Here is a 14,085-nt window from a genome sequence, read left to right on the forward strand (position 1 = left end):
TTTGTGAACGTCTGGCATTAAATGTTTAGGCTATGACGTCGTTCAACAGTTTGTGGGGGAGAATATGGAATTTTGGTCTCGAGTCGTATGCAGTGACGAAAGGTCTTTTACTAGCAGAAGTCACGGCAGAATACATAACTGAAGACCGAGTAATATAAGGCGAGTTTCTAAAATCATTAATAACACTCAGACTATAATAAGTATAAGCAAGGGTAGTATTATAATCAAAAGATAATAATTTTGTCAATAACCATGTATTTTCTACTAATTGAATTATATTGCCACGAGAAGTGTGAAAATAAAGATTCTTCATTGAAAACCCCCCATTAGTTCTACTATGGCCAGCTTTCAGGCATTATGCAAATACATTATTAATGTTATGAATAATCACGTAGGCAAACTTATAATATATAGTACAGCCTGTTTACTGAATTAAAGAATATCATATCATAACGGACTGTTGCAGATCAAAGTTAATGCTATTATAAGTATTAATCCTTGCAGATAAATAAACATTCTTAACTTATTGCAAGGGTTGTTACTTAGCATTTTATTTCCCCAAACGATATAGCATTATTTTCCCTATCACGAAAAGCAAAGCGTAAATTGTTATAAATTATATTTTTTCCCTTCAGATAATACAGAAGAAATTTACGAGGTGACCGGGAATGGGCATGTCACAGTGAACGTGTGGGGCTGGATCTTCTTACATTATATGGATGATATCACCAGGATTGAGCGGAGGTTCACTGGTGAAAAATACATTGAAATTCTTCAGGATTTCTAACTTCTATCACTTCAACAGCGGAATTATTCTTTCCCACCTGCTCCTGTCATTTTCATTCACGACCGCTGCCCCATCCATACGGCCAGAATAGTCCAGGAATGGTTTCAAGGTCGAGAGGATCTGCAGTTGCTTGACTGGCCAAGTAAGGATACAGACATGAACCTCACTGAGAATATTTAGGCTAATTTGGTAAAATGTTGGGAGCCTGGGAGGGAGAGGAGACCAGATCAACTTATGGACCATTGGGAACACAATGGAAGCTCTTCCACAACCGACCACAGATCGTCAGAAACCATGAATCTTCTATGCCTAACAGATTGCAAGAGGTGATCTAGAAGGAAGGTGGCTGGACTTCTCACTAATATTAAAAATAAATATAAAAATTAAGTGTGTATATTTGGATTACCCCATGGCTTCCGCTGAACTTCCATGTCGTATGATGTAAAAAAAAAAATCGTAAACAGACCTATGCATATCGTTTAGCTCCAGGTCATGATTATTATAATTTACTTATTAGAAAGGTGAATTTGATATTTGAAAGGAGTTCAAAATCTAAAGGGAATTTCGCTATCCTGATTTTTTCTTAAAAAATTAGTATCTAAAAAGAGAACCCTAGGACATTATCATCAAACTACATTTCTCCAATAGCTCTTTCCACAATGGACAGGTAAATGACTGAAGGGGCTGTTTAACAATAGAGACGTCTGTCTCTTATCCTGACACGAATGATGATAAGAGCGAAAGGAATTTCTGTCCGTATGACATTAAAACCTGCATCACAATTAATATATTAGAAAATATAAGCCAAGTAGATATGTTTATCCATATGTAAAAATTATTGTAATGAACGGCGTGCAGGGAATAACCTCTACAGTATATTCAAGAGGGAATACAAACCCAACCATGAATACATGAAACCTCTGAATATCAACAATTGTTTATCATTGGCAAACGAATTAAGTTTACCATATGGGAATGGTTAAAAGTTTGCACCAAGTTTGGGAGTCCTTCTTCACTTTCCATTACACGTTGTGGAATTTTCTCTGTCCCTAGTAGTTTCATTTTGATTCCTCAGTAACGTCTAGCCTCTCTCTCTCTCTCTCTCTCTCTCTCTCTCTCTCTCTCTCTCTCTCTCTCTCTCTTTTTTCCTTTTCATTCTACATGTATTTACAAAAGAGAGTGACTTTAACCCAATCCTTCTTCTTGTAAATGTTGTTGTATTAAGAAAATCTACAGTACTATAATAATATTAGGATAAACACTAAGAACACGCAGGCATTAAAAGTAAACAAGAAAATATTTCAAGTGGAGTTTTTCGTTAGCCATACACTATCCACGAGCATATCTAGTACTTCGTCCACTCATCGGGGTCGCAACAGGCCCACCTTACCCCTAGCCCCCCACCCATTTCAGTTGTATCAAAGCCAGGCTGAGGACATCGGTACAACAAAAGCAAGAAGCTTGTCAGTTTGAATTACATTTTAGAATTCCAAAACCTGTAAGACGGCTTAACAACAAGAACTCTATCCCCGACACCACTCCCCCCAACCCCCGAAAAAATATATATGCATATATTAGTTTAGTCAAGATTAAAGGGTGTTACTGACATATCAAAACTGCATAGTTAGCGCAGTAGTATTTCTAGATGACATGTCACTTTAAAGTAGCTAATATGGGAGAGAGAGAGAGAGAGGAGCTAAGGTGTTGGACACTTTCAACACGTTCAGAGTGTTTGGGTATGTTCAATGAAGTGTTGCTGCGCTTCTCTTTATAGCTTCCTATTATATTATTGGTAGGATACGCACTGCAGCCGATACTATAAACTTGGCTTACGTGATAAGGTTAAAATATCCTGTTATGATGTTCGTGATTCTCTCCAATACCAATATAACTCTAAAATTTTGATCAATTTTAAGTATTGCGTAATGAATATGACTGATATGTAATAACAGACACGGTGGTAAGATACGACTTAGACGAAAGTTAAATGGAATCTTATATTGAAAGTGAGACAGTAATCTTAGTTACAGCAAATATACGCTGCTCAGATTTTTTTTTTTTTTTTTTTTTTTACTCCGCGTGTGTGTGTGTGTGTGTTTCTCCAACCATACCTAATGACTCCTCCCACTGAAAGAATTCCAGAGCTTATTGGTGGAACTCTTGCTAAGAGAGGAAGAGTCCTCCCCCCATCCCCCTCAGTAAACACTGTTACCATATAATTTTTCGAAGTCACTCAAGAAGGTGTACCAGGGAAACCTGTGTCCAACTGTACATATATGTACATAGACGCCATTGCCAATAGAGATTTAAGCCATTGAGATGACATTTGCCAGTTATTCAAGTGACCTTTAAGAGTGAGATACAACTGTATGAAAGTGTAAGTTCTGTGTATTAGCTAGATATGACAGAAGTAGGCTGTGTTGAATAACCAGTACTCTTGTATTTTCAATGATCTCTTGGTAGTTGTAACATAACAGCATTTGTAATTCCCTACTGGTATTTTATAATTTCCAGAAAAATACAGAGCAAACTGGATCATACACAATATACGTACGTATAAATGACAGGTGGGCAGAGATATCGTAACTGCAGGGCTGTAAATTCAAGCAAATTATTTTTTTTACATAGCATGTTATGGGAATACATAATTTGGTCTAAATTTCTGAATTATACACAGTTAACAGAAATAATTAGCCTTTTATAATGCTGCAGTTTGTTCCGAATTAGTTTTAGCTGCCTCATAAACTGAATACACAATATGCAGTTACTATAACTAAATCAAATGTAGCCATTTCTGTTAGTCATCATTTAGATCACAAAAACCCAATATCTTGAAAGTCAGGGTTTATGGAATAATGAACCTGATAAGAAAAATCAGTTGAAGCTTATGGTTGAATTGTTGGTCTTTGAATAATAAACGATTTCTTGAAGTCAGTCAGTCAATCTTATAGAATTTGCCACACTCGTATATGTAACCCATGTATACTTTATGGATTGTCGACATGACTAAATTCCTGTATATGAGGACAGCAGGTCCCTCGTTGGAGTGTAGTGCCATCAGTGCACATCACGTGGTGCACTGTTGGCATTACTTAAGGGTCTTTGCAGCATCTATTCAACCCCTAGCTGTAACCACTTTCATTCCTTTTTCTGTACCTCTGTTCATATTCTCCTTTCTTCCATCTCACTTAACAGTTGTTTCACAGTGCAGCTGCAAAGTTTTCCTCCTGTTACACCTTTCGAACCTTCTTCTGTCAGTTTCCTTTTCAGGGTTAAATGACCTCATAGGTCCCAGCGCTAGGCCTCTAGCCAAAATTTTATAATCTGATCCAATCCAAGAAAGCAGGTAAAGACTAACACTTAAACATCTCTTATGTGAGATGTCAAAGTTTCAATAGCAAATGTCAAGTTTCCATTTAGAGTTAAATATTATGACTGGTGCGCAATAATCTCATTGGTGGTAGATTGTATCTAGAAATGTTTCAGGTACTAATGGAGATCACATCTCTTTGCCACAGGTAACCGGGGTTCTTACAGGTGAAGTTGCAGATGATGATTGCTGATAGGTCACAGAAGAACGTGTTTTCTTCAGCTAAATGTGATTCTTCTTCTTCCCAGCTTTATTCCTATTCGGTGACCTCTTCAGCTTCATATGATTAATAATTGAAATAAGAGGAAAGGATTTATGTAAATCATTATGTAAATCATGCATTTTGTTTTTCTTATTTATATTAGGTCACTGGTCCAGTTAAACTATTTATATTGAAAATTCCAGTTCTCAGTTTCTTTTTGGTGGTGGTTTGCAAATCTCTTGGAGGTCTGTACATTCCTTAAACTTACTTCTTTTTTTTTGTAAAGGATACTTGCTTTATAGGAGTTATATGTTTGTGGCTGTTCATCCACAAATACTGTTTCTGAGGATGTTAATCGTGGTATTGTGCTTAAATATGTTTGTTACTTTGCTTGTAAGGTAAATGCTTATGATCTTAGCAAGCCACTTTTGTCTGATTTCAAGTTAAATATTTTTTAGTTCTTTTTGTTTTATTTTTGTTAGATGCTGTTTAAAACTTATATTTAAAACGTATATTTTCCCCTTGACATATCATCAAGACTTGGTACTTAATTGCATTAAGTTGTCATAGTTGAAACTTGAACAAAATGTTGCTAGAAAAATGTAGCACTCACCAGACTGCCAGATTTGACATTTTCTATCCCTCTGTTGACAGGCTTTAGATTTCTCATCCCATTATGTAGTTTTCCTGTACTCGATATTATATGCCCTTCAGAAAACTTGTATACTGTTTATTGGATACTGTTCCCTACTTGTCACTTGACATTTCAGTCTATTTTGTCCCCTCCTAATTAGCTGTCATTTGTTTCTTTAACTTTACTTCGTTCAAATATTTACCTCATTGTAACTGAAACTTATCATTTCACATAAGTGACTTAACCAAACAATTACATTAGCTGTACGCTTTCTTACCTGGCAGTCGAAAATTCAAATTCCTGGCGGCGGTAGCAATGCATTGTTCGTGTAGGTGATACAGATCCCGCCCACTTTCGGGAATACCTGGTACTGCTGAGCTTTTAGACTTCAATTCGTTTTCTGCCGGCCACGGGGTAACACCGGTGGTTTGTTGTTGCAGTCGACTTTCGTCGCCATTGTGGATTTTTTCTTTTTGGTGATGTATAATTTCTTGGTTGGCTTTTTTGCTTCATCAGTTAGCTGCCTAGTTATTAACGATTTATTACGAAGATTTCTGATGCTAGTCCTTCTTCAGTTAGGTTTTGCAGCAGTGGTTGCAAAACTAGATTAGCTAAAGTATGTTACGATCCGCACTCCAAATGTGTTAAATGTAGGGGTCAGTGCTGTAGCAAGGAATTAACTTGTGATGAGTGCCGTAGTTTAGATGAACAAGGTTGGAAGACTTTTCAAGCTCATTTGGATAAGATGGACAAAGATAGGAAAAGGAAAGCAGCTCTTAGAGCGAGTAGTAAAACTAGAGTAGAGATAACTCCCGTGCCTTCAGAGGCAAACAAACCGTCACTATCTTCTCCACTTTTATCGGATATTTCACCTATTGATAGTCCTCCAACTTCAGCACCAATTACTCCAGACCAGGTATCCCATGTTTCCGATCCCAACACCATTTCCTTGTTAGAGTCCAAGATGGACAAGAAATTTGAGTTGTTCCGACACGAATACAAACCCTCGGTCCTTTAACAATAGGAAGTAACTAACTGCTTGTCCGACAGTGCGCGCGCGCCGCGCGCCTGAGAGGTGAAGAACCACTTTTGCTTTCGGCCGCGGGTGTGGAGGACGTGTTCGTCAACGCTCTCTGCCCGCTTCATCGTCGTATGCTTTGTTTATATTGTGTTTTCCAATACTGGTTTGTTTGGGTTGAAAATGAATTGTAAGTACTCTGTTTTCATTTTCATTAATTAAATTGTGGGTCAAGAAATGGAGCTATCGCCGTAGATGCGGCAGTTTCCGCTCTTTTCCTGAAGTTGATCCTCATGAATAATGTTCTCGGTGTCGAGGGCGGGAGCGTGCTCGTGCCGAGTCGTTTATTTCTGGTGAAATTGTGAAATGAAACTTGTAAGTACAGTACTCTTTTTCATTTATTTTTTGCCCTGTGCGCTCGGGGCCGAGGGAGCGAATGCTCGCGGCACGAGCACTTTAAATTGTATGAAAGTGAACGCAAGAGCAGTATTCCTTTTCATTTTCATATACTATTTGATTATGGATCAAGTTTTCCGCTCTTACCTGGGAATTGATCCTTCCCCTTTTATTTGTGTGAAAGTGAAATCGCAAGTGCAGTATTCTTTTTCATTTTCATATATTATTTTGATTGCATCAATTTTCATTTTGGATCAAGTTTCCGCTCTTACCAGGGAATTGATCCTTCTCCTTTTATTTTTGTGTGAAAATGAAATCGCAAGTACAGTATTCTTTTTCATTTTCATATATTATTATGATTGCATCATTTTCATTATGGATCAAGGTTCCGCTCTTACCCGTGAATTGATCCTTCCCCTTTTATGTTGTGTGAAAGTGAATCGCAAGTGCAGTATCCTGTTTCATTTTCACATTATTGTCACTGCTGTGCGGGGGTGGGGGAAGCGAAGGTCTGCCAGGAAGTCGTCGGAAAGCTCTCCCGCGACTCCCTTGGTATCCGATTCTTCGTCTTCTTTCCTGGCCCCCGCTCAGCTCCTTCGTTGACTCCTTCCCCTTCGGGGGGGGGGGGGGGGGGGGGGGGGTGGGGGGGGGGGGGGGGGGGGGGGGGTTTCCGGGTCCTTCTCCTCGCCGTTCTGTTGAGCTTGGAGGAGGGCGCTCGGTGCCCCGTCGTAATTTTGTATTTGGGGTCTTCCGTGCGTTGGGGTGGGGCATGTCTCCCCCCTGTGCGTGAGGGAACCCCTTTCACTAATCTGTCTGTGCTACTGCAGGTGCTACATCCGTGGGAGACGACCTTGGACAGGTGTGGGCCACTGGGGGCGTGCCTAGCATCCAGGGGCTGCTTCAACGTCTGGCGGGGTCTGGGGCGGTGACTCATGGAGCGGTTACCACTACCACCACCACGATCTCGACCCTCGCATATGCCGCTTCCCCTCCTTCTGGTGTAGAATCCTCACACTGTGACGGTGATGCCGTCTACCGCTGATCAAGGGCCGGTCGCCGCCATACCGAGGGGGAGGAATGCTGCCGCCGCCTGGGTTCTTCGTGTTTCCTCCCCAGACTTCCGCTGCACCTAAGAGCTCACCCCTGGACCGGCCGCCAGTACCCAGGTTCCCGCTGGCTGCCGATGATTCTACGAGGCGATGGCTGGGCCGGCCGTACCTGCCGCTGATGTGGTTTCCGTCTGCTGCTGCTGTTCTGTGTCTGCCGCTGCCGCTGTTCCTGCCGCTCCTGCCGCTCCTGCCGCTCCTGAGCTGGTTGCTGTACCTGTCACTCCTGGTTCCCTGCCTCGTGGGGCATTGTTCCATTGGCTGGTTCCTGGCCCACGGTGTGGTTCTTCCCCAGTCCCAGGTCCTTCCGGACAGGTGCAGTCGGGCCGTGTTGATTCGGCAATAGCCCCGGCTCCGGCCTGGATGGAGGACCTGACGACTGTCCTGCGTGAGCTGACGTCTTCATCGTCTTCTTCATCGTCTGCTGCTGCCTCTTCCCCTTCGACTTCTAAGGCCCACAAGCCGAAGAAGAAGAAGGCTGCCTCCCCCCCCCTAAGAAGTCTCCTTCGGGAACTTCTAAGGGCCCGTCCCACCCCGGTGGGATGGGGGGTCCTTCTGCTGGTCCTCCTGCTCCTTCGGGAGCGGGGCCCGTCTCCCCTTCCGCAAGGAAGAGATAGGCGGGGACCAGAGGAGTACCGGTTACCACTGGTACTTCCTAGCCTGGTGCCAGTGGCGCCAGGTTCCAGCTCGGTCTCTCGTTCGCGAGAGATCCCGAGTGTACGCTCTCCCTTGGGAGACCATGCAGCCAAAGTTTCAGCGCCAGAGTTCACTCGGCGCCAAGACCGCGGCACGGAGCAGAAGGCTGGTGAGAGCCGCTCAGGTGACTCTCGCCAGGCCAGCGGCCGCTCTCGCAGTGACCAGCTGGTAACCCGGGTTCCCTCCTAAGAAGGCTCCTTCGGGAACTTCTAAGGGCCCGTCCCACTCTAGTGGGACGGGGGGGTCCTACTGCTGGTCCTCCTGCTCTTTCGAGAACAGGGACCGTCTCTCCTTCCGCAAGGAAGAAGAAGAAGGGGACCAGAGGGGTACTGGCTACCACCGATACTTCCTCGCTTGGTGTTAGCGGCGCTGCCACTACGCCAGGTACCAGCTCGGTCCCTCGTTCGCGAGAGTTCCCGAGTGTACGGTCTCCCGCAGGAGACCGTGCAGCCAAAGTTCTGGCGCCAGAGCTCGCTCGGTGCCAGGACCGCGGCACGGAGTAGAAGGCTGGTGAGAGCCGCTCAGTTGACTCTCGCCAGACCAGCGGCCGCTCTCGCAGTGACCAGCTGGTAACCCGGGTAGATGTGACGGTCCCTGACCGGCCAAAGGCTGAGGCACCAGTCTAGGCTGGTACCAGCGGTTCGACGCGCTGCAAGAACACGCACCGGTCTCACCGCGACAGTGGTCTATGCAGGTCTCCCGACCGCCGCTCCCACAGGGACCGGGTGGATAGGGGGACCAGCAGTAGCCCTTCTGACACACGAGATCGGAGCCGCTGTTCTCCGTCCAGCCATTTCCCCAGGGAAACGACTCGACTAGGCCTGCAGGTTGGCGATTGCCTGCAGCCCCCCAAGCCTGCTGGTCCTGCCAGCGAGCAAAAGGGGAGCGTCGGGTCTTTTTCTCCCGTGCCTTCAACTTCCTCGGTTTACACCGAGAAGAGCGAGGCACAGCGGGGTGATCGTGAGGGGCGTGCCCCGCACGATCCCGTCACGACGCCATACGTACCAGGCACGATCTTCGGACCGACCAGGACGTACACGCAAGTGGCAGGAGGAGACCGAGAGGGGTCTGTAGCTGTTCCCCCCTCCTGAAGGGGGAGCTTCTCGGAATATACTCTTGTTCGAGGGGCTTGACGGTCCCACTCCGCAAGATGCTATGACTTCCGAGAGCCAGAGGAACTTGACCGAGGTTATTGCGCTGATTCGTCAGCACAACTATCTCGGCAAATCATCGCCGCTCCCACCAGAAGAGCCACATCACGGCTCAAGTCGTTCTGGAGCCCGAAGAAGGGAACCAGACTGACGGTGGGCTTGCCGCGATAAGAGCTTCTTGACTCGGTTCTGGACCAGGTAGAGACTCTCGTCTCCGGACGGGATGGCTCGCTCAGGTCTAGCCGGTCGGGCAAGCTACTTCCACCTCCTCTGCCGCGACAGCGGGGTTTTTACGGAGTATTGCAGCTCTTCTTCCCCCCTTCGGTCCTCCTGAGAGGTTTCGACCTCGACGAGGGCTGGAATGAGTCAGAGGACGGCTTTGGCTCTCCTGTCAGGTGTCGATCAGCCCCACCCAGACGACGTTCACAGTGGTAGCAGATGCTTACCTACAGTACGAGTCCGTAACCCTCCTCGGGGGGGGTTAGGAAGGCCATCGCCGCAAGGTTAAGGCTGCTCCTACTCTCGTCTCCAACTGCTAGTTCCGCTGGAAAGGCGAGCAATATCCATTTCCTCCCCCATTCCCTCTCTCCTTACGGCTACGAGGGAAAGGGGTAGGATCCTACAGAGACTTCTCTGTAGGATCCCATGATTGGGGACTGCGCTACCGGGGGGACCTTTGGGTTCTACCTGACGTAACCCCGGTTGTGGAGGAGGGACCCTGCACCATCTCCAATTTCTACGGGAATCGAGAGGACCACCAACCGATATTCGTTTAACGAATCTGGTGGGGGTTTCGCTGGGTGCTTAGAATTCTGCAGAATTTCTAGCACACACAGGCGAGACCACTGTCCAAAGGGAGTTAGAAGAGTATTCCCGATAATTGTTACCACGATAATCGTGGATCTCGCCGAATGCTCGAATTTCTGGAATTCTTAGCGTTGGAAGAAGACTGCCGCCAAAGGAAGTTATCTCACAGTAGGCGGCCAACCCTGGAATAGAGAGAACGGACAGGAACATCCAGTTTGGCTTGAACTATCGTCTTGGGTATTCTGTTCACCATTGAAGCTTTCCTTCGGGGAAGACTTCTCCTTCACTCTCTTTGTTAGAGATCGAAGGTGGTCGATCTCCAATCCTTATTTTGTTTTCTTGAAGGAAAAGAATTTAGGATGGAGATCGTTGTTCAGAATCCTACAAATATACTACGTATATTAACCTCGCGACATGATTCTGCTAAGCAGTTGAATTGTCCGAGGGGTAGGCGCATATCCTAGTTACTCTACGGATTGCGACTTAGACGAGGAGTATTCTAATTGAACTGCAACTCGGGGTTGCCTGCAACCTCCCAGGAGTTTCCAGTTTCAATTTTATATACTTATGGTTTCGTCACGACAACACCATTTCAGCTTTTGTATTTACCGAAATTCGTTTCGCCTAAATATAATTGCTCGAGCATATCTTTTTATGCTCGGTGGTTCTAGCTGAACGCATTCCTTCGTGGAATGGATTACCTGGCAACTCAGGATGACGAGTCAGCGACAGCTACTGTGTACTGAACTTCCCGAGGCAACTCAGTGCCAGCTGCCGCTTCGAGATGCACGGTCGGTTATGTCTTTCTCCCCTGCTTTGATTGAATACCAACCGTATCTCTGCCCAACAATCATGGATTTAGGTCTCTGATTAACGGGGATTCTCGCATACATGAATGACCATCTACTGCTGTGACGCTCGAATTCATCGCCTTCAGTATTGCGAGAATTTACAACAGAGATATCTCTTCGACTTTCATCTTTCTGTTTACCGCACAGTAACAGAATTCTGTAATAGTCTCTTGCTGCATCGCACTGCAATAATGCGAATGATTTTTGCGGAATCTGAGTTTGTCCTCAAAATATCTTGTATTCGGAGGTGTGCAATTGTTCATTGTTCACCCCGGATTAGCAGATGTATTGAAAGACATCGCCTGCTCCCAGACCTGCCAGCTCTACTTCCAAACGTTCAGCCCATGAGAAGCAGTTCTTCAGGCAGTACTCCCCTGTGTTTTCATTACTGAAGAACGCCCCGCTTTCATTGCAACTACGACTCCTCACCGGACAGCAATGAAATAGCGGTTAGCGTTTTCAGTCATTTGTAAGCACAGGTTCAGAATCTTGAGATTCCTTCTCTCGATTCAGCTGGAAGACGTAGGTTGCATTCAATGTCTACCTTCGTCTTCAACGGCACATAGTGTTGTTTCTCCTTAGCTGAGATTCAACTACTATGAGAGTGTCTTGCCTTCAGGGACCTCGGTCTCTAGAAGGCAATTGACTTTCGCCTTTTGAGCATATGCCTTAAGAGAGTCATCACCTCGCCGTCCGGCATCGGTGACAAATAAATACATTATTTGTTTGGTCTCTCGGCATAACCCTTTAAAGGGCGAAGGTCACGTGACTTACTCGGATGCTTGGACAACTTGCCTCACTTCCGATACCGAACCAGTCAGTCGGCAGCTGTCAGAGTGCCCGAGTCAGTTACGAACTACGCTGTGGACTTAGTTCGGTTATTCCAGAGCAATCATTACTTCGTCTTAATAGCTTGTCACGGTACCCATACCATCGACACCCACCATGGAGTGTTGGCGTCCTATCCACTACCGAGAACTTTGCTGCATGGGGATAGGAGGATGCGAGACTCTTCGTTGCAGACGGACAGACCAGTATGGGTACTGGACATCACCGAAGTCGAGAAGAGGGATAGGTCATGCAACTATTCCCTTCTTTTCCTCTGAGGGAACTGCATGACTTTTCCTGCAAAGTCAAGCATCCAGGGGATGGGGATCCGTGACGCTCGATTTCGTACCGAACTTCTTAGCGAAGACTCAGAACCCTTCGGTCCCTGACGATCGGTTCGAGTCCTTCACAATCCCCTCCCTAATGGACTTCACCGCCTTCGATGCGAAGGAGATGCTGCTTGGTCCGCAAGAACTTCTCCGTGGCGCAGGTACTGAAGGCAGTGGTCTGGTCCAACCAGACCACATGCACCTCCTTCTACCTTCGGGATATTGCCCACAGGTCCTTGGATCTTTTTCCTTGGGACCCGTGGTGGCTGCTCAACACGTTATGTAGCGAACCCAGACCCTCGCAGGCTGAACAGCATCGAGTCCTGGTGTGACTGTAAGAATGGATGAGTGAATGAGAGTGTGACTGGCTCCTTTTCCCATCTTTTTCTTCCCCTCTACCTGTGGGTAGAGGGACACGGTCGTCACCCTGCTGGATAAGGACGAGATGCTGGTGAGCTACTCAACAGAGCCCCATCCTATCCCTTTCACTAGGGATAGGAGCATATATCCACCACTTCCTCCAACAAGGGGGAGGAAGTGGATGCCAGCTTGAGACAAACCCATACTTTATGTTGCCTCTTGCAAACAGGAACAAGTTCTTGCTTGCTGGTATGAAGAGATACGCTTGCCTCTCTCTTAGTACTTGGCCCAGAGGTCTGACCATTGATCCTGCGGTGCACACCCCGATCAATCGGACAGAGGCTTGGATCCCTCCCTCGCTCTTACGACCAGGGAGGCATTCCAAGGTTGGACGAACACCAGTCTGTTACCAAAAAGACTCAGATACCTCCCACAAAGAAGTGAGTCTTCCTATTGTTAAAGGACTGAGGGTTTGTATTCGTGTCGGAACAAATGGCAATTTGTCAAAAACTGCATTTTTCCTAACTATACAAACCTGAGGTCCTTTACATATAGTCCCACCTCATGCCACCCCTCACTCTGCATTTTTTTGCATGGGCCTAAAGCAAAAGTGATTCTTCACCTCTCATGCGCGCGCCGCGCGCACTGTCGGACAAGCAGTTAACTACCGTTCTCCCCTTGTTCGAAGCTTACGACCGTTCCAGCTGCCGCTAGCTACCTCCTATTGTTAACCCTTTCCGGTCTTGGGGCTTCTGAGAGAAGCCCACCATCTCTCTCATACTAGGTATCGAGGGCTTCTGACAGAAGCCCACCCCAACACCGTGCATATCTTTGTAATAACTCGATATAGCGTCCCCAAAATTTATCCAATCCATAGTCTGTTTTCTCTATTTGACGTGTATAAATCAAAGAATATCTTTTCCCAACCAATCAATCCACAATGTGGGCCCGAAAATAATATTCAAAACTACGCCAAAAACTTGGCTTGTTTCTGGCGAGATCACCTTATTTCGCCCGCAAGTTTCCCAGGTGAAAGTCGCCTCTCGCTACTTCTAACTGCTTCATTTTCCTCACGTGTTTTGTAACAACTGTCACCAAGTCGCCCGACATCCCTAAATTTGACTAAGAAGTAATTAGTGCTCTTCCCTCAGATCCGATATATAATTTTTCTGACTCTGATGAACAATATTTTCACTGCAATCCATATTTCTAAAAAGTATAAAAAAAAAAAAAATCAGTCGGCATACGATATGTAGCTGCGTTCAATCTCGTGATGAAATCGAAAACATTTCGATTTCAAAATGATGCCGATTAGTAAATTACCAATAAATCATTTTTAATTTTCCAGAAATAAATCCTTTATCAAAGCGCTTCTTATATATATAATATATATATATATATATATATATATATATATATATATATATATATATATATATATATATATATAGTAATGTTATTCAATGTAAAACGAAAATGCAGAAAACTGCAAGTTTACTGAGAGAACCATAAAACATAAATTTGAAACATCCCAATGATATGGCAACGAT

The sequence above is a fragment of the Macrobrachium nipponense genome, chromosome 6, assembly GCF_015104395.2.
Source record: "Macrobrachium nipponense isolate FS-2020 chromosome 6, ASM1510439v2, whole genome shotgun sequence".
In the NCBI taxonomy this organism is placed as follows: Eukaryota; Metazoa; Arthropoda; class Malacostraca; order Decapoda; family Palaemonidae; genus Macrobrachium; species Macrobrachium nipponense.